Here is a 22,113-nt window from a genome sequence, read left to right as displayed (position 1 = left end):
TACAAGCACACCATTTAGGAATGGCGAGACCATGTTTCTACCATTCAAACATGGCGCGCATTAAGCCCACACCACTTGCCAATTAAGCGAACGTCAATTACTGACATTTGGCGCGCTGCGACCTTCTATTTAAAGGCAAGATATGGATCCGTAGTTTCGTCTTCTGGATCCACATGTGAGGAGGTGTTTGTAGGCGGCTCGTTATTTTCACGAAGGTGAGTGCGATACCTGTACATTAGGTTAAGACGCCGTAATCTTACTTAGGTTTCTCCGTTGTGTTGGGTGCACCATGCGGAATACCGAGCCGGTTTGTTGCGTAAGAGGGATTTCTGGGACCGCTTAGGTAGAATACAAGTTCTTAGAATAAACTTATCGGTAGTTTTTGTAGTTCTTGCGATTTTAAACTTTGGTGTAATAATTATCCAAAGTAAGGAGCCGCATACGATATGACCGCTTAAGGTTCTTGTCTTATTTCTAGTTACGCGATTCCCAGCCTACTGTGGACACAAAAAAAGACACGCCTGGAACCACAAGCCGATTTAGCTGACTCGGATACACCCGGCGGTTATCAGAAATACGTGCAAAGACAGATTGCGTTAAGCAAGGTTAGTAATCACTGCCCTGAGGTGACGTGTTGAGAGATGGGTGTAGAACCATATCTAGGATTGAATTTATTTTGTGAATAGAATTATATTTATATCTTTTTTAGGGAATCCACCTATCTCTGGACGCTCCTCACTTCCATGGAATTTATAAAATCTAAATAGCAAGTTGATGACCTGCAGGTAAGATCTGCAATCTTTTGTGGATCAATGCTTAGTAAAGATAGACTATTACCGAGTTGTCAAACTAGATTCAACTACTGGAAACAACTAGAAATATAGCAGAGAATCTTGTCCTAGTCGATCAGAATCATGATAAGTTCTCGGTTAATAAGATATATAATCTTTTCTTATGCTGAGTCGTATATTTATATTTTTTTAGTGGATGGCTTGCATTTGGTTCTCAAGCTAAAACCAGAAAAGACTAGTGGAACCACTCTCCTGTATTTTTATAGGTGAGGATTGTATTCATTATTTCTCTCTCTCTATGCTGATCTGATGTACACTGGGAGACTAGTGATAAACTTTGAAGCATCCTTTTTAATTATGCCTTCTGTGCGTTTCTATTTTTCTTCTTTTGTAAATCTCTTGTTTTCCCCAATTTCTCTTAATAAGTGAAAATAGGGTGCCTTCTTTGCAGTCTTGGAGCTATCTCATAGAAACTTTAAAAGTAATAAAGTATAATTGTTCTAACTGTTGTGATAAATGCACAAGGTGATGCAAACATGTAAATCAATGGAAGAAATTATAGATATCATGTACTGAATGTTATTTATTATTGCAGATGTCGATACAGAAAGTTTGATGTTTTGTGGATTGAACGATTGTGCTGTCAAGAGGTCCTGAGGAAGGTGGTCACAAACCCACCGAAACGCGTCGACCTTGCGTATTAGATCACACAACCATACGTGATCCCTCTAATATAGATTGCAGTATGAATGTTGTATGATTGATAATGAGTGTATGCATGTATTATAAATATTTAGGTTTCTTTTTCTTTTTGTTTTGTACGATGTCTATTGATGAATTGTTCTAAAGATTTTAAAATGCTGTTTTGTAAATCTATGTTTTTGTGAAATGAAGAAATAATCTACAGAAATGACAAAAAATGAATAAATAAAATAAAAATTTAAAAATAGTTACATTTGGAGTCACCTTGTGTATGGTAAATAAGTGGATATAAAAGTGTCTGGTTGAAATTGGAATAGGTCGTGAGGGAAATATTGTATATTGTTGTTGTTTTCCCCTCTTTCCCTGACCTAGAAAATATCTATAGAGGGGGTCCCATATTTATGCTAACACCACTCCAAAGTGACCTACAGTGAGATAAGTGAAAAACCTAAACACTGCAAAATAAAGCAGGTGTTAGTAATACATACGGTACACAATTGTCACGTAGTATAGGTACATAATAGTCCCATAGTATCTGTAAAAAGAATAAAGAAAGAACAATGGTTAAGGTAACCCAGCCCCCTCTTGGGGGTGGGTGGGATGAGGCGTAATAGCCAAGGGCTCCTTGCAAAACGTGCTTTCATTCTGCCAAAATGTGATTAACCATGCAGAGCTGCGAAATAACATGCTTGCCTAAAGTTATGGTAGAATTCAGGCGTGTCTAAGGAAAAAAGTTAAAAAATGCACCTGGTAACTACACCGTGGACATGACAAACATAAAGACAGAACATGTAAAGTAAAACATGAACAACATACTGTATATTAAGCACCAATGTGCCTCATGGTCTCAAGCGGGGTGAGAAGGTTCCATCTGGAACTCTAGAAAAAACTGAGGAGAAACATTGTCAGTTGCCCTTTTTCGCTCGCGGATCGTGTTGGGGACGAAAGATGCAAAAGAAAAACAAAAGGGCTGAGAGCTGGCCCCGCAGTGTGCTCGGTTCCCGTATACAGCCTGTAATGCAAATCCACTTACTTGTGTGATATCCTCTCGGTCAGTAGACCTAGTGATCCTCCCTCAAGACTGCATATTGGTATCTCTCGCTGGGGAGCTGGGTTAAAAGGAAGTGTTTCCGTCTAGTCATACTAGGATGACTAAAACGCAAACCCTTCCCAAAATGGCCACCCAGAATCATGCTAATGGCGAAGCCCTGTTGGAAATGAAAAATATGCTTGTTTCATATATGAAGTGGGGGTTATTTTCTGTGCTATGAGGTGATACACAACAGAGACACAAAACAGTGGATTAGACAAGTGGTGTATTGGTCGTTAGCAGTGTGCAGCCAAACATGCGGTTGTGGATGTTCATGATTGCGCTTCTTCTACACTGCATGCTTAGTTTTCACGGGGTATACTTCAATGTTGTAGGATTACTGCCAAAGCTGGAAATTGGCTGTCATGCATAAGAATCAATGAGTGTTAATCCCCTTAGACGTGCTCAATTAATGGATCGGCCTCTGATGGTGGTGGATGAGGAAATGGTGTGATGGGCATAACAGTGTGCCGCAAAATATGCGGTTAGCCAAGCAATCATTAATGCCTGTGAGGATGGTGTGTATTGCGTGTAATAACACGGAGCAGATTGTACCCAATCAAATAATGGTTTTTGGACCAGGGGTATGTGCCGCACTTCCTGCGGTTTGTCAATAAATCCATGAATGGTATATGTTAAAACACAGGTTAATCTGTTTGGTGTCACATCATCAGCTAGGGAATTCTGTGTTAGGGCGGATGTATTGGGCAAAACACTGAAATCCTAAAGAGTGAGTCATTGGGTGAATTGGCCCCACTGGATATTGTCATTCAAGCCATGACTGTCTGCCCGTAGTTTGAAAACCCAACGTTCTTTCTCATGGAGTATATGTTCTTGGTTCTCACTGTGCTTGATGTGTTCTAAAACCACCCACTTCATGTCATTGGGTGTGTGCTTAGTTTCTATGAAGTAAGATGTAATTTTAGTAGTGGCCCTCTGACACCTTATGTTGCTACGGTGCTCCACTATTCGGGTGCTGACTTTTCTGGTAGTCATCCCAACATAGTGGAGGTTGCAGATGCAGGTGATCAGGTATCTGACTCCTGTGGTGTTACAATTAGTGAAGTTCCGTAGTTCCCAGGTCATTTTGTTGTTGAATTCCACTTTCTTGGTGGCAGTAGTCAGGTGGCAAACGCTGCAATTGCTGCAGGCATAGTGTCCTCCTGGTAATGTTTGAAGCACCGTTTGAGGTCCAACTGGGTGCCCCATATTTCTCAGGAGTGTGTGGACAAAATGGTTTCTCAGGTTTTTGCCTTTTTTGTGGCTGAACAGGGGTTTTGGCATGTCTTAATCACCACTATTGAGTGTCCGCCAATGTTTGTTCACTATTTTCTTTACTTTATTAGATGCAACGTTGTTGTTATGCATATTGGTCGTTTCTCATACATTGCTGATTGTCGAGGTTCAAGGGTGGCCTCTCTGTGATTATTCAGGGCTCTTTTTTTGGCTTTGGAAACTAACTGCCTAAGATATTTCCTTGCTATAAGTTTCTCTGCCAGGTCTCTTGCTTGTATATTGTAGTCATCCCTTTCAGTACACTTACGTCTTAAACGCAAAATTTGTCAGAAGGGAAGATTCTCTTTCAATCGTCTTGGGTGGAAACTGTTGTATATTAGGAGACAGTTCCTGGCTGTAGGTTTGAAGTGAGTGGTGGTTGTTAAGCGACCATTGTGGGCTTTAATATTCAGATCAAGGAAAACCAGTTGGGGTCTGCTCATGGTGAAAGTGAATTTTAAAAAACTGGTCTTGGAGGTTTAGCTAGTTGATGAAGTCTGTTGCTTCTGCTTCATTGCCTCTCCATACTATGAACACATCATCGATGCAACGTTTCCATAATTGGAGGTGTGCAAAATGTGGGTTTGAATCATGCAATATCTTTTGCTTCTCAAGGTAGTGGACATAGAGTCCTGCTGCACTCGGCGCGAAAGTGCTCCCCATGCTGGTACCATGCTGTTGGCGGAATAGTATGTCTTCAAATTTGAAGTAATTCTCTGTGAGGGCCAGCCGGCAACATTTGAGAACTACATGTCTGGGTGTGTGGTACTGCCATGATTCTTGGAATAGTATTTCTTCCAGGATGTCTAGTGTAGCTTTGCGTGGAAGGCTGGTATATAGGCTTTCCACAACCAGGCCAATCAGGATATGAGTTGTGGGATCAAAAGGTAGGTCTTGGAGAAGACCGAGGACTGCTTTAGTGTCCTGCAAGTACGTACTGGTACTTTGTACTAGTGGCCGCAGGAAAGCGTAGGCAAATCAAGAAACGGGTTCTAATATTGAACCTATCCCCGAGACTATTGGTCTTCCTGGTGGGTTATCCATAGATTTATGGATTTTGGGAATGGTGTAGAAATATGGGGTAGTGGGCTTGGTGTTTTCCAGGAAATCTTCTTCCTTTTTGGTGATCCAGTTGTTGGCTATTGATCCTCTACCAAGTATGCTATTTCGATGCTTAATCGTTCGATAGGGTCTTCTTTTATCTTGATGTAAATTCTTTCATCTCCCAGTAGGTTGAGACAGACTCTACGGTATTCTGTAGAGTTTTGTAGCACTATGGCTCCTCCCTTGTCTGCTGGTTTGATAGTCACCTCTTTGCTGTTTGCCAGTTGTTGTATCACCTTTTGTTCTTTTTTGCTAGTATTGCGGAACACTTTTATGGTCCTTGGGTCGATATTGGATACTTCCTTCAGGACTGCTTTTCCGAAAGCAAGTAATTCCACTGGGAGACTTGCCGCTGGTGGTGTAGAATTCGATTTTCTGTGCAGGCCCCTGTCACTTGGTTGGGTGTCATTGAGTGGTTTGTCCTTGAAAAAGACTTGCAAATTTATCTTGCGGATGAGCTCGTTGAGCTCGCAGCAGCTTAAATTTGTCCATAATTGGCGTTGGTACGAAACCCAGTCCTTTCTCTAGGACGGATTGTTGTGTGGGGGTCAGGATGATGTCTGATAGATTCACTACTAGACTGGTTGGTTGCTGCCAGATGGGAGATTCGGTGGACCCATGCTCCTGGTGTGGCTCCTCGAGACTTCCAGGGATTGTGCCCACTGTACTTGTTAGCTTTTTCTGGGTTTTCCTCTTTGGGGTCCCTTGCCCCGTCCTAAAACAGGCTGGCTTGGTTGTTCTGCCTGGTCCGAATAGGCATGAGATTGTTGTTGGTATATTTTTTTTTTTTTTTTTTTTTGATATTTCAAAAGATTTGAGCATTTATTATAGCCTGTCTGTAAATCGTGCACTAAAATGACTGTGACTACAGTAAACAACTCAGCAGTAATTCGATAAATATATCAGGGCATAATTAAACACGCCCCCATATGAATTTTATTACTCATCCACAAATAGTGTCGAACCCTAAACAAGTTATAACCAACTGTCTAGAATAGCACAGTTATATCAGAATATACAAATATGTCAGGTCGTGTAGTGCTTCCAGTGTACCTTATGTGCTGTCTGACCTTTAGCTAGAACGGCAGCCCTCCAGGAACCCCTGCACATGTCTATCCCTCGCCTCTGCACCAGTATCCTATATGCTTGGATCGTACCTTATTAAGCAATGGCAACTGAAGATGGAAAGTCCTATATAAGCAGCCGTCCAGCAACCGGTCCATGTGTCCTACACCTCACCCAGGAACAGTATCTTATATACCCTGATGATTCATCGTGCTCTATGGAGCCGGGAGGGGTCAGCCGTACTCTCCACTCCTGGATAGTGACCAATGCTTCTTGTCCAGCACCCAAGTCTACTGATACTTTTCTTCCTTCTACCTACAAGGTGGAACCACAAGTTCATCTCTCCTAGTACCACATTTCAGCTGCTGTGTTTGTAAGGAGCATCACAGAATGGACATTTTCCTTATCTGGTAGTTTCAGAAAAACACAGCAATCGACATTTACATGAGCAGGAAATACGAAAGACCCCTTGCCACACCAGGACTTTCTTTGGACATGTGTCCTTTTACCCACTTATTAAAAAGGGGGACTCTAGTTCTCATCGTGGATTAAGGGCATGAACATATCGTTCAAGGCTTCAACATCTGGAGCACACAACAACGAATGTCTGTGGTTTTCATTGTAGCTAAATGCACTTCCTCGTGGCTGCCGTTGGTACACCCTCTAAATACCACTACTTGTTTCTGAAAGCGCTCTTCCGTGCTTTATGAGAATGTGAGGTTCCGCGTTCAATGGTGTTACCTTTATGCTACCTGGAGAACAAGTGTAGGATTCCACACCTACAGAATTCTGGTGGACACCCCCTACATTCAAAAACTGATTGGAAAATGTGCTCGTCTTCCAGACCACCTCTCTACACCTACTTAACCTTGTGTGATGAGTAGGCAAGAGGTTAACAATGTCCTTGCACTACCACTGATTTCATATTAGCTACTCAGGCAAACATTGCATTATTGTAGCATCGACTTCAAAATTCTGTGTTATGTTCGAGAGATTCAAATTCATGGTAAAGAGTGAACGAATCACACAGACAAAAGTCAAATAGCAGAATAACATCAATCCAACTCTTCATGTGCAGACAGTTCCAATTTCTTTTCCAACTTGGATACCTGCTCCTCGATGCACCGGAACTGCCAGGGCCAGGCGGTGTTGTACAGGAAGGGGCGCAGGTCGAACCAGTTGTCATCCGGGCTGTAGTTCTCCGCGTGATAGGACGGAGTCAGCGTTGTCATTTTGTGCCGTGAAGAAGGATGGCCTTGGAAGAGTTAGTTGGTAATGCTGTTTTTAAAGGTGTTTAGAGAGTCAAAATGTGCCACACATCTTCTTTCTTGTCTTTCAATTTCTTTTCTGTCTTGGTGAACAAATATGTGCCCAAGTGTTGACGAGTTTGCAGAACATGCTGTATGGTCCAGTTCTGGAAACCTTCCTCAGCTTACCGTAGACGGAGAGCTCTGTGTAGGTCATCCCCATGTCTGCCTCGTCGGTTTGAGACACTAGTCCATCAGCAAGAGGCTCCAACTCTGCGGTGGGTGGTGCCACCAAAATGCTTTTCAGCGCCGTGAGCTGGAAATGGTCCACGCAATACTCTATGAAGCTCCGCAGGTCCGTCTTACTGATACCGCCGATAGGGTTAAGATCAGCGCTGGAGCAGTCATACTTCGTCAAGTATCCTCGAAGGCTCTCGTCCACGTTCGCTGATCCCAGCACTAGAAGTCCCCCAGGCATACCACGTGACCAGAGGCTCAGCTGAGCAAAGAGGTAGGCGATGACCATCCGTACCCTCGCCTGTATGTTCTGTAGTGCCAGGTTCTCTCTGCTGCTCCCACCGTGGACTCGAAACAACGGGACCTTTCCCGTCACCATGCTAAAAACGGTTGTTACAGCCTTCACCACCCCGTCTATGTTCACATTCAGATGACAACTGCCTACTTGCTCTGCCAGCAGTCTCGCCATGTTGCAAGTGTCTTTGGAGGAATTCTCACTTGCCATGTAGCAGGTGGTGAAGACACGTTGGCAGAACTCCCGGGGGTCTCCTGGCGTGTAGGTGTCATCATGCACTAGACTCCGGACATCGTCTAGCACTTGCATATTTCCGTTCTTCACAGCACGCGTAACCTGGTGGCACATGGAAAACACGATGCAAGCGGTCGCTGAGCTATCAATTCCACCACTGAGAGGCAGCAGGAATCCACCCTGTTTACTACGCCGCAAGTAGTCCCAAAGCCAACAGGCTGGTCCCAGACTGATTTCTTCTTCGGGGCTGTGATACTGCCACTGTATGGGAGTGTTGGTGACGGCAAAGATATCATCAGAGGACGACAGAGCGAAGTCGGCCTTTATTCTGTGGTAGGGCGCTACTTTGGTTGCCGCCAGACTTCGAGAGGACATCTCTGCCCTGTAACTCCTGATGTCTTCCAAATCCAATGTTGCAGTCAAGACCTCCACATCATCATATTTGTTGGTGAAATAGCGGTGGTCCATAAAAGAATGGGTGTGTTCCCTCATACGGCGGTGGTGGTCCATGGAATTGTAGCCATCCAAAGTTGGGTGCCCTTTGGTTTCTTGACCGTCCTCCTCATGGATGTCTGGTTCTGTTTCTGTAGTTGTGATTATAACCAGTATCCAAATGGTCCGAGCCTGCGTCTGATCCATCACGGTCGGTGTTATAGCCTGGATTCCTTCCTGATGGTATGTAGTCATCTTTGGTGTATGGATAGACTTTTTCATGGGAGAATGATTTTTGGTCTTTTTTCAGTTTAATGTACTTTGTGTCTTTTGTCCAATACATCCACTCTAACACAGAATTCCCTATCTGATGACGAGACACCAAACAGATTACCCTGTGTTTTAACACATACCATTCATGGATTTATTGACAAACCGCAGGAAGTGCGGCACATAACCCCGGCCCAAAAACCATTATTTGATTGGGTACTATCAGCTCCTGTTATTACATGCAATAAACACCATCCTCCCAGGCATTAATGATCGATTGGCTAATGGCATATTTTGCGGCACACTGTTATGCCCATCACACCATTTCCTCATCCATCACCATCAGAGGCCGATCCATTAATTGAGCACCTCTAAGGGGATTAATCCTCATTAATTCTTACGCATGCCAGCCAATGTCCACCTTTGGCAGTAGTCCTGCAACATTGAAGTATACCCTGTGAAAACGAAGCACGCAGTGTAGACAAAGCGCAATCATAATCATCCACAACCGCATGTTTGGCTGCACAATGCTAACAACCAATACGCCACTTGTCTTATCCACTGTTTTGTGTCTTTGTTGTGTATTACCTTATAGCACGGAAAATAGCCCCTTCTTCATATATGAGACAAGCATATTTTTCATTTCTAAAGGGCTTCACCATTAGCACGATTCTGGGAGCCATTTTGGGAAGGTTTGCGTTCTAGTCATCCTAGTATGACTAGACGGAAACACTTCATTTTAACCCAGCTCCCCAGTGAGAGACACCAATATGCAGTCTCGAGGGAGGATCACTAGGTCTACTGACCAAGAGGATATCACACAAGTAAGTGGATTTGCATTACAGGCTGTATACGGGAACCGAGCACACTGCGGGGCCTGCCCTAGGCGCGTTTGGATTTCTTTTGCATCTTTCATCCCCAACACGATCCTCGAGCGAAAAACGGCAAATTACATTGTTTCTCCTCCATTTTTTCTAGAGTTCCAGACGGAACCCTCCCACCCCCCGTGAGACCATGAGGCACATTGTTGCTTAATATACAGTATGTTGTTCATGTTTTACGTTAAATGTTCTGTCTATATGTTTGTCATGTCCACGGTGTAGTTACCAGGTGCATTTTTAAACTTTTTCCTTAGACACACCGAAATTCCACCATAACTTTAGGCAAGCATGTTATTTCGCAGCTCTGCAAGGTTAATCACATTTTGGCAGAATGAAAGCACACATTGCTAGGAGCCCTTGGGTATTATGCCTCATCCCACCCACCCCCAACAGGGGGCTGGGTTACTTCCACCATTGTTCTTTCTTTATTCTTTTTACAAATACCATGGGACTATTATGTACCTATACTACGTGACAATTGTGTACTGTATGTATTACTAACACCTGCTTTATTTTGCAGCGTTTAGGTTTTTTCACTTATCTCACTGTAGGTCACTTTGGAGTGGTACACAGAGGGCGGGACCCTGTGTTGTCCTGAAGAAGAGCTGTGGGGAAGCTCGAAAAATGTTGACATCTACTAGGGACCCCTAACGCATTTGGATAGGCCCACTAGAGACTCACCCCAGTTTTGATAGACCAACTAGGAGCCTGAATAAAGTTTTTTCTGCCTACTAGTTAGGTACTTTTTAATACACTTCACTCCACCACACCACTGCACTACACATAGATCCTCAAGATTAGTGCTCCTACGTCTCATGGCAAGTCGTAGCACCCCTCAGCCAGCAGCGGGTTGCGATGGCCCCAATGATGAAGCATGTCACAGTGGGGAAACCCTGGCGAGGGAGGGGACTCAAGGAAGGAAAGTTTTCCTTACTTAAGATTTTCAAACTCATACTGAGAGAAAGTCTACATCCCAGCTAGGTCCTTATCCGGTCAGTTAACACATAAGATTACCGGGAACATTCCCAGTATCGAGAGGGTTGAACAGGAATAATAATCGGAGTATATCCTCGCTTTAAACTTTATACCACATAAAATACTCCAATGGACTGACCACTGGTCAGAATAGATGGTATGTCTCCTGTACCCATGTACAGGGACAAAACAAATGAGAAACCTAAAATTGAAGGAAACTTCTCCAGTGTAAGGTTGTGCTAATCGCAATCATCTGTTTTGGGAAAAGCATGTTTTGTTTTTAATTACCCTCACACACCCTAGTGGTGTCATACTTCATCATCAGGTCACCCCTACCCCTAAAAGTCGGGGTGGGCTCAACCTCAGTGTTGGGAGCTCTTCAGATAGATGAAGACCGGGGGGCTTAAAGATAAAAAACCTCAGTCAGACCCCGGGTTTCCCTTTATTCTTGGGTTTGCCTGGGTCAATAAAAATCTAAAAAGCGGGTCTAATTGGAGTTTAATGGTAATAAGTCCCTAGTGCCGACATGTTACATACAGTCCAAGGCGACCATAAAGGTCCAGGACTTTCTTCAGGGCAACAGGAGATAACCCCCCTATATGTGTGGGGATTTACAGGATGGGTAATCCCTATCCTCTCTGTGAAGCTAGGGAAGAGTAGCCACCCCTCGCGGTGTGTGACGTTTTAGTGTGTCTGTGTGTTGCCAGGCTCCATCTGTGGTGTAGAATCAAGAACAGACACAAACATAGGATTCATAAAAACATTATGAATCAGTGCTTTCTTACCCAATAGGTGTATTGTGCTTAGCATGCCAATCTTTGTGTGCATGCCGCTATAGGAGGAAAATCCCCCTCGTGCCACTCATCATGGTCATTCTGTGACATACTAATTATATGTGACAGACCTATAGAGTGGCAACTTAATTCGCATTCTAACACTATTTTCGTGTTAGTATGGGTTGCAGGAAGTAGTTTGTACCAATAAAATCAGTCTCAGATTGCAGCAAGTCAATCACCGTCATTAAAGTGTTGGAAAATGAATGAAAGACCACCTACCATGCATAAAAATACACACTCTTTCACTCACACCAACCAGCTGTTAGTATTTGCATTGTAAATTACCCAAATTGGGAGGGCTGCGCTCATCACACAGGACCGGATCGATAATGTGGGTGATCCTATAAATAATGTTAAAAAACGGGAGTGGTCGGGGAGGCAAGTAAAGGAGCAGTATGCGGCCTCCTGTTTCTAGGAGAAATGAATACCGTAGGGATATATGCCCTGATACGAAGACACGCTGCGTGTCTCGACATAACGAGCGAACTTACTTGAATTCAAGTCCTCACCCAGTGTATCAAACTAATGTGGTTCCAGTCCTCGGCTTGAGCAGTGGTATGGCTCGGGCTGGAGTTTAAATGCAATGACTTCCGGTAAAAGCCGGGAGGAGGAGAAGCGTCCCCCCGTGAAAACAGGAAATGACGTCATGACGTGCGTGTAACGTCATGACGCGCAGTTCGATGCATCAAACCACGATTAGGGAATCATGGGAATAGTAGTCCCAGGCATGGGGGCAGTCAGTAAAACCTCGGGTTACATTTTCAAACCATGGGTGCTATTGATATTGTTCGTAATAGCAAAGAAAAAATTAAAACAAGCCAATTATGTGTGCAAGTGGTCCTGAATACAGGCAAGGATATACGGAATACGTGTGTATTGGTGCCGCTACAAGTGTCAATCTCTGACATCAACGCGCTGTCACACCGGATTTGTAGGTTTACCAAAGTATACAGTCTTTTATGTTAAGCTTGCTGAAAATGCAATGTGAGTGGAAGTCCGCATCCAGCTCTCAGTCTTGATGTCAATTTTGAGATTAAAAGTCGTTTTAGATTTAAAGTGCCTGTGCTTCCTGATGTAAAAACATGGACTGCGCAGTCTATCCAACCAATCGCATGAAAGGATGGAATGTGCCAATTAAAAGTGACCGAACGTTTGAGTTCACATGAGAAATACTATATGTTGATCACTGTTCGCATTGTGGCTTGCGTTTGAGTCTTTCTTCCACTCTATCAAAGAACTTTGTAAGTTGTTATTTTAACTGAGTTTCGGCAGGGTTGAAGCATAGCTTTACTGCTGTCTACAGGTCCTGGTGCTGCTCTGTTTGAATATTGGGCGTAGTAAAAAGCATCCTGTGTCCTTTAGACTAGGGCAGATACAGATGATGTGCACAAGGTCCTCATTTCTTTTTCCACAGAGGTGGCAAGTCCTCTCTCCTGGTCTCCTTTTCCAAGGCAGCAGGTGCGGGAGGATTGGTAAAATGCCAAGACATAACCTTAAGAATTTTTTTTATCTTCGTTTTTAAATACATTTGTGGTTTGAGAGCTTTGTATTCATTAAGCAGTGTCCAGCCATGTGCCCTTATAGCCAGTGTTTCTTTGTCTTCTGCAATAGATGTCATTCTTGTTACTTTTGTTATAACGTTTTTGAAATTCTGGTGAGCTAAAGGGGGTGCCTAAAGGTTGGCTAGTCCCAATCTCGTTTGGGAATCAAGCAGATACACTCAAGCAGGTGATTTTTCGTGGCATGACAGTTCTCTCCATCTGTGCAAGTTAAGAGTTTGTAGTTCAGCGCCACTGATATTATGACAATTTTTAAATATGCACCCCTTCTTTACACCGATTGTTTCTGCTGCCCAAATTCTAAGTGTATTTGGGCCGGGCACCAGTATGTCAGTAGATGAAAAATTGCTCTGTAAGCACTGCTGATTGTTTTATCCAGGGCCATCACATCTCTCCCTCACACAGATTCGATCCCATATGCTAGTATTGGTTGTAGTTGTAATAGGTTGTAGTTAGAAGTAAAAGAAAGAAATAGAAGTACTTCACACACGATTAAAAACGTATTAACAAGTGGTCATTAGATGTAGATTTAAGTAGAATCAATTAGGAGGGAATAGTTAGCACAATGGTGTAATTCCACCTTGATTAAAGAAACAATATATAAACAGAATATTCACATGACCTGCATATCTGTCTTGAGCTCTAAAAGGCCAATCATTGAGAAAATGTATAGCCTTAGTAGGCGTCACGTACAGGCAGTTACCATTGTTTCTTTTATTCTTCATTCGCCAAACGCTGCCATAAAAGTTCACATAAATACAATTGACATAAAAAAAACTGACAGATATCAGTTTCCAGTGAGTGAACAAATAAATACCTATATTACTATAAATACCTATATTACTGCAATTATTTTTTTTACTACTAACATTTCCCTAATGGGGTATTCACAAGAACTACTAAACTAAACAGGAGAGGACGAAGTAATATACCACAGCCAACCACCTTGTTTATTATCCCCCAATTGAAAATTGGACCAGAGACTTTTTTGCCCAGATGAGTGAGAAAGACATAATGCAGAACCAATGACTTCAAAGCTACCTGTTGGGACAAGATGCTTGGATGTAACTGTGACCTCGAGTGTCATTCCCACTGTTAATGTATCATCGACATATCTTACATCCAGTGAAAGTGAGTGATGATTTAGAGTCTTTCCTTTGTAATCACAAATAAATGTATTATTTTGACACCAGCCCTAAACTAGTGATATTCTCATGGAAGGCAAGACTTCAACATTGCTTTGTCAGAGAACACACTTTAAACTGATAACACCAGGTTTAATTTATCATCATTTATCATCAACTTCTATGCTATGCTATTTTATAATATACAACCCCAAAAATTCTAACATTATCTCAAAAGTGGATAGAATGTTACAGGGGACAGGCGCGATATACTTAATGTATGCCGCACAAAAAAAGCTGCTACAAATCCACTGTCCTAAAAAACTTTCACAAAGACAGCAAATAGGGTGCAAAAGACAGAGAATTAGGGCACCTCGATCAGCATTGAAATAAATGTTGTTGCCCTTTACAACAAATTGTGAGGAAGATAAGCAAACTCCCCGGAGTTTGGCTCCATGAAAAGAAAAGATATTTCTTAAACAAGTCAGATCTCAACATTCATGTCATATTCATATTACCTAAGATCCATAGAAAAAGACCAAAGCAGCTCTCAGAAGTCTGTGTTTGCCAGGGCAACTTTAGAACAAATACATGGATTTCATTCTGAGAAAATAGCAAAATATTTTCACAGCATTCATATAACAAACAACTATTTATAACCGTAATGGAGGACCATGAATTGGATCCAAATTAATAATGTTTAGTGACTGTGGTCACTGACTATAATAAAATCACTCAGGGGCATGCATTAATAGTAATGCATGAAGCACTTGAAACCAGAATTGGACTTGTAGAACAGCAATCTGACTTTATTTCAGCATGTGTAAATTTGGCCTTTACAAGAACTATTTCCTAGTCAGACTCATTTCTTCCAATAGATCAATGGCACAGCTATAGGTACCCCTTTTGCACTGTTATCTGGTGAACCTTTATCGCAGAATATTTTACAGTGAACCTGCACACAACAACCAGCATTTATTCATGGCCATCACTACTTTGTGGACCTGTTAATTTTATGACGTGTTCTTTATCTGATGATGCACAGCTAAATAACCTCAGTTGCACCACACTTATTCCAAAAAATACATTCTACATCCTCAGTTCAACATGACATATGGCCTTCTGCAAATAGACTATTTGAATAGTACTATGAAAAATAAGAATAGTATATTGCGTGCTGCACTAAGAACTTTAACTACTTGATTTTCAAATATTCCCTGCTATGCAATACACGTTAGCCCTGCTGGCACTTACGCATCACTTTCTCTTTGGACAGTTCTTCAATATATTGAGGAACTTTCCACAAAAGAAAGCAGATGCTCATGTTCGTATTACCACCTATATGGCGAAAGAAGAAAAATCAAGAAAACCAGTCCTCAAAAATAGGTACGTTTTGTGAAATAATTACTTATTTTTAGAACAAGTCTTATTTATGCCTGGCAGGTTCCTTAAGAATTTGCCCACGCTTAGAGACAACCACCCTTGCCAATATTTTCAACCAAGGGGCAGCCAGAAATTCCAATTGTAGAATGACTTTTATTTGACATTATCAGTAAACAAACCAATCATTTAAGGAATTAGCAACACAATCAAATACATTTAAATGAATGTCAACATTAAAAATGCTTTTTATGCATTAATGTCATACTGTCTCCTGTAATACATTGGCAAGATATTTGCAAGAAATCCAAAATTACATAATTCAACCTAAACCCAGTTTTTATGGAATACTCTAATATAGGGGCCTATTAGGATGGCGGACGGACCTGCGTCCGTCCGCCACCCCAGATGTGGAGGGACCGTCCGCAGGGGCAGCGGCGGTCCCTCCGGTGCAATTAGGATGTGACCGCCACCCTGGCGGTCACATCCCGTATATTTAACCTTGCGGCGGGTGCTGCTTGAAGCAGCACCCGCCGCAAGGTTAAAAATGCATGTTTTACATTTACATGCACAAAGCGGCAGGCACCGCGCGGTGCCTGCCGCTTTGTGCATGTAAATGCTGGGGGGTACCATAGGTACCCCCCATGTGCGCCCCCCACCCCCGGACACCCTGGGGGCCTGCAATGGGCCCCCAAACACCAAAGACCACATGCTTTTCCACGGCGGAAAAGCATGTTGTGATGCACATCGTAATTTGGCGGACGGTGTCTTGCAGACACAGCCACCAAATAGCCCTCCACACCCCGCGGATCAGCGGCGGATGGACCTGCCGTCCGCCGCTGGTCCCACAGCAATTCCACCGCCATCCTAATCTGGCGGTGGGTGTTTTCTGTGGCCGCGGTGGTGAATCCGCATCCTCCAGGCGGGCGGTGGCTTCCGCCGGCCCGGAGGATGCGGATTCACCGCCATCCTAATCAGCCCCATAGTCTTGGTCCACTCCTTTAAAGAAAAAATGGCTTCCTTTAGAATATGTGTGAAGCAATATTCCAAAAGCCAAGAGGTATTTGATTCACTGACAATGAGATATGTTGTGGATATATGGTCCTAATATCATTACCAATATGGACTGAATTTGACTACAGAGCACTTATCTTTGAAAAATGTATGTTCTTTACAGACAATTCTGAATATTGATGTACTCAAATATAGCTCCACAACAATGAACACTGATTACATGGAAAAAGAGTATGCACTTTTTATTGGTAATTTATATGGTTACATGCTGGATTATAATTATTGTCAGAAATTGTGTTTTTGTATTTGGAAGAGAACACCCCTGTTAACTCAATTTATAAACTTTCATTAGGTTGAAATACAGTTCATGGAGAATTTCTGCATAACCCCTGGTAGCTATCACACCAGGAGCAGCCAGTCCCCAGAGAAGTGCATGCCAACATCAAGCACTACTAACTATTTTAAAGTAAAGAACACAACACAATTAAATTCCCAAACCAATTTAGGAACTGGAGTCACAATCAGCAAAAAGACACCAAGATCTTCAAAATATGCGAAGGGGGACTGGTGAATTGAATTTTAAATGTTTTAAGACAAAAATGTCTTTAAAATAAAATGCACAATAAAGAGTTCACGAAGAACCAGGACCTGGTTGCAATTTCAGGTAAACTGCAATGGAGCAGAGATCAGATACTCTGAGTGGATTGTACCAGTCAAATGCCTTACCTTCAGTCTTACAGCCTGATTAGGAGTTTGGCAGATAAAAAACTCCGTCGTATCCCATCCGCTGTATTACAAGTTTCATAGGATATCGTAGGATTGCAATTTGGGTATGGTATTTCAGCCACATTTTTGACGGAGTAATCCTGTCCGTCAAACTTATGAGCTGGCCCTTTCTGCTGGGAAAATGTCTTCTGGTTACTCTTGCAGTCCCTTCCTCTGCTCGGCAGGCAAGTGGGCACGAGACAGCTCACAAGCCAAGCATCCTGCAAGGTCTAATCCTCTTTAGTCAGCTGGTCCCTCTTGGACTCAGGAGTCTTTCTGCATTTTGTGTCTCTGCAGTAGGTAAACAAGAGGCCAGCCACTTGACCCGTGGTGAGAATTGGCCATCTCTTGGAACCAGCAGGATTCAGGTGTTCTTGAGTCATTGAGATCTCGAGTGCTTGTGTGAGTTCTCTTCTTACAGAAGGTGTCAGAATTCAGAATTTGTCTTCCAGCAGGCCATTTCTCTTAAGCTGGAGTCTTCTTAGATCCAGGAATGTTCTTCGGAGGTGGTAGTTGGTGTGCCAGATTTGTCAGTGTACCTGCCACTGATTGGAGTAAATATACTACCCCATCATAACTATTTTCTCAGTTCCCAACCTCCTTTTGGAGCACTTTCTCTTTGCATTACTGTATATTTACTTAAGACCCACTGCTTCAGCATCGCAGATACCAGCTGCTGCTCAGCAGGCAAGTTTCCAGCTGATTGGCAACTCCACTACCTGGCAGGGTGAAGACTTGTTTTCCCTCCTACTGTAACAGAAGCTTGGTTGTCTGATGGACTGGCATCTCCCCAAAAGCCTAAGGGCCCGATTACGATGCCGTTCAAAAACTCTTCCAACCAAATCTGTTTCGGAATTGTTTCTGAACAACTCGGGTTCTGCAAGTCTGACGGACTGATTACGATGCATCCCAACATCGTTCGTTTGGACTCGCACTGACTTCAATGGGAGCCTGTGTTCCCAATGAGAACACATGTTCTCATTGAAAAAAGGGGTGGTTGAGGAAATCCATGCACCCTGTGATGGGCACCCCATGGAGCCTGCCACCAGCCGTGGTCTGTGCAGGTAACAGCGTTATGGCAGTGGGGCAGCGTGGGGGGATTTCGAGGGACGATGCTGAGGGAATATTACGTATTTATTTAATTTTTCCTCAGCATTGTCCCCGAAATCCCCCCTCACCCGACACCACCACCCTACCGCTGTTACCTGCAGGGACGATGGCTGCTTGCCACACTGTGCATAGTGGAAAAAAGGGTCCCATGGTTACCCCCATGGGCCACAACCAGATGCCTCTGGGTGAAGGGGGGCCAGCTATGGTCCCCCAAAGTCAGATTCTGAGAGCTGTTTCATGCTGGGCATAAGGACTCAGAACAGCTGTCCGAAACGGTCATCGTAATCACTCGTTTGGAAACTGTGTCCATAGAGCTCTACGAATCAGCTCTGAACGACTCAGGCTGTCTGAATGCCGTTCAGAACAGATTCAGACAGCCCGAATGGTTTCCTTGCATTGTAATCTGTCAATCAGAAATGTGTCCGATTCTGTCAGAAGCATAGGTTCTGAATCAGATTTGCCAAATCCGAATCCCGTTCGGAGCATTTTGGAACTACATGGTAAAGTTGTTCTTTGTTCTGCCAACTGGTCCTGTTCACTCCGAGATAGTTAATTCCTCTTAGGTATTCTACAGAAAACACCAATTACCATTTCCTGGGCTCAGAAGCAGGCCAATAATTACTTTGTTCAAAAACATAAAATGAACTTAAAAAAACACAGTTAGTAGCTATGGTTCCTATTCAAAAACTGAATTTTACCTTTGTGAACAGTGCCTTAAGTTGTGGTTCTGGCACAATTGAGCATAGGCACTGAAATGTACCACTTATGGTATGCAACTCACCCTACACACATCAAAACCCATTTCACACTATGCAGAAAACAGAAAAACAAACACACATTTTGAAATGGTCCAGGATAAAAGATTGACTACCAAGAGTAAAATACCGGCTGTAACGTGAGATATGGCATGCCACAACCATCACTTAGATTTTAACAAGAAGTATATGGCTATGTCTGTGTGTGTATGTTTGCAGATGTGTGTGTGTCTGTGTGTAGATGTTGGCTGAAGAAAGCGAACAACTGCATACAGGCAAGTAAATCATAAAGTGGGAGAAAAGAGGCAAGAATAAAATAGTGTAATATATGTAACCTAAACATTATGGAGAAAGATGAATGAAGTTCAAGGACAAAACTGTTCAGCCTGACTAAGGATATTAGAAAGATAACTATCATTCGCAAGAACACAATAGAGAAAATATATATTTTTTTATTTTCTTTACTTTGTCTTTCTGATGAGTACATACAATAAAAGAAAATCAAAAACACATCTATTATCTAGTTATTCCGAGATCCTAACATGCTCCTGTGTGCTGCGAGAAAAGGAGAATCCAATTTACATCTAAAACCAAGGAAATCAAGAAAGGATAAGCCATGGATGAACTTTGAAAATTAGCATATTTAATTTTGAAGAAAAGTATGTGTATAGAAATAAATATATTTTTTATCTTGTTTTCCCTTCTGTTCATTTACAGACTCATAAATATAGAAAAGAGAAAGTAGAAATCAGTACAAAGGCATGCTTCAGGCCAGTCACCTAATTTGAACCACAATGGCTCTCTGGAATAGATATATTATGGATAACAAGTAGGGGCTAAACATTATTTATCTTTATCCAATGCTGAAGATGGCCTTGTAACATTTAGAAATGATTTCCCATTTATAGAAAAAGCACACCAGAATTAAAATTTGTAGGATAGTGCTTTGTCTGTGATTTTCATTTTGAAAAAGAGTTAACCTCTGACAGGAGGCTACTAATTTAGGGGCATGACACTGTCAACTTAAAAAGTGACTCTGTTCAAATGAATAAATCTTCACTGCGACTCCAGTGGCTCCCTGATGAAGACACTCCCTCCTCTGACATCATCTGCAGCCTTGCCCCACTGAACATTACCTTCACAGAACTCTTTTCTTTTAAATTTCTTCTAAGTATCAAGATAAGTGCTGACTGGGCCTAATCCACTTTTTGTATCCAATTCATGCTCCATTGCAATCAGCCATATTTTTCAACTTTGACCCAGTCTTGGGCCACTAGATGTCTGCCATTTAAGCTTTGATCTTTTAGGTGCAAATTTTTCACCTCAAAATTTTAAAATTCATCACTTTGAATCTACTAATTGGATTTTTATCATTTTGTCATCAAATAAGTAAAAATATGCTCTATTTTTCAAAATGAACATGGGATTTTTCTTGGATTGTGTTATCTTTTTATTGTTGTTTAAGTTCTGCATACATACTTGCACATTGCCGCCTCTAAGTTAAGCCTGACTGCTTTTGTGCCTTGCTACCAAAGGATGATTTAGTGACTTTGTGGTTCACCCTGACAGGGATTGTGGATGTTGCTTGAATGGGGTCACTACCTATTCCACTAAAAACCCAATTTCTCACATTAATGTTAACATAATAAATTCTCAAACCATTTTAGATAACACAAGAAAACAGTAAAAAGCAAAATGACACATAAATGGCGAAAAATGGTTACATTGATTTGGAGATATGGATTTTTAAATGCTGAAATAAAAACCACAAAGAAACAGCAATTACATGTAGTTACTGTTAAACTAAGACTTAGCATGATGCTAGGCCAACATCTAGAAATTAAGGGTCAAGTAAAAACTTGAAACTCACACCCATTTAAATTTTTTTTTTCAAAGTTTTCTACTTTTGGGTTCCCAGTTTCCTCCAGTGGCGCCAGACAAGGTGCTGAATTCAGCAAGCTCTCATACCCGGATAGGCCATCATTGAGCTCTAACAGAAGCTTTCGGTTTTGCCACCAAAAGTTCAGAGTGGGACAAAGCTAGAATATATAGCACCATGGTCTCTTTGCCTCTGGGATAAATTTATCATGGCTCCTCAGACTGAAAATCTATGTTCGGATTCATAAGGAAAAAGGACATTTAAACCTAGGTGATGGGTCCACCAGATCTGCTGAGGTTCTGTCCTCCTCTTTGTGATTGATGCAAAGCAAATTATGAGATTCCACCTGCCTGTATATTACTGCCTTCGTACATCTGTTAGTACCGCAGTTGCACTGAAGGCAAATAAATACACTGAGAGCCTTATTACCACTTTGGCAGTCCTCCAGGTTCACCAAACTGCTGGTTTAGTAGTTTTATCCTGCTGGGCGGTTGGTGCTGAGGCGGGGGGGGGGGGTGTTAGGCTCCTAAGAGAGCCCCATGCATGCCACACCGTGCAGGAACTGGGGGTGCAAATCCAGGAGGAAACAACATGCCCCCCTGCATGCACCCTCCTGCCCAGGAGTGGCAGTTAAGGCCCCCTTTGTTGCCTCTTTGCCAACCGTTTAATGAAAGGCCCAAAGCCAAGAAAGGGGTGGCAGACAGATAGCTCATATTATACTCGGTGGTGCCCCAGTGGCACCACCAACATATTGCAGCTCTCTGCTAACTATGTGGCTGCCACAGGATCCTCTACCCCCGGCGGATGCAACATTCCTGTGATCGTCGAACCCCCACATTTGTAGTACTGCGGATGGGCCCGCAGTGTGGCAGTGGTCGAACTGCCACCATGCATACTCATAATAAGGCCCTGAGTGTGTGCCATGATGATTTTGCCCTGACCCAGACCTGTTAGACCTGGCTTCCTTGGCGTGGGTTTCCCTTGTATTTTTTTCTTTGCCTCCTGTGTTTTCACAGTGTGTTGGACTCAGTTTTTGCTGGTCTAGATGCTTTAGGCACTTTGCCACTGATTTTTAGTGCCAAAGTGCATGTGC

At 42.6% G+C, this 22,113-nt stretch overlaps 1 protein-coding gene and 1 pseudogene across 1 annotated transcript in view; one reads left to right on the top strand and one right to left on the bottom strand.

Moving 5' to 3' along the window:
* The window catches only part of KLHL1 (kelch like family member 1), a 1,526,090-nt gene that overhangs the window by 372,182 nt on the left and 1,131,795 nt on the right, over positions 1 to 22,113 (top strand). The window lies entirely within an intron of this gene.
* Positions 7,363 to 8,727, bottom strand: LOC144773143 (glutamine-dependent NAD(+) synthetase pseudogene; annotated as a pseudogene).

This window comes from Lissotriton helveticus, chromosome 8, assembly GCF_964261635.1.
Source record: "Lissotriton helveticus chromosome 8, aLisHel1.1, whole genome shotgun sequence".
Taxonomy (NCBI): Eukaryota; Metazoa; Chordata; class Amphibia; order Caudata; family Salamandridae; genus Lissotriton; species Lissotriton helveticus.
The sequence above is the reverse complement of the archived record's forward strand: the minus strand, read 5'-3'. Positions and strand labels throughout refer to the sequence as shown.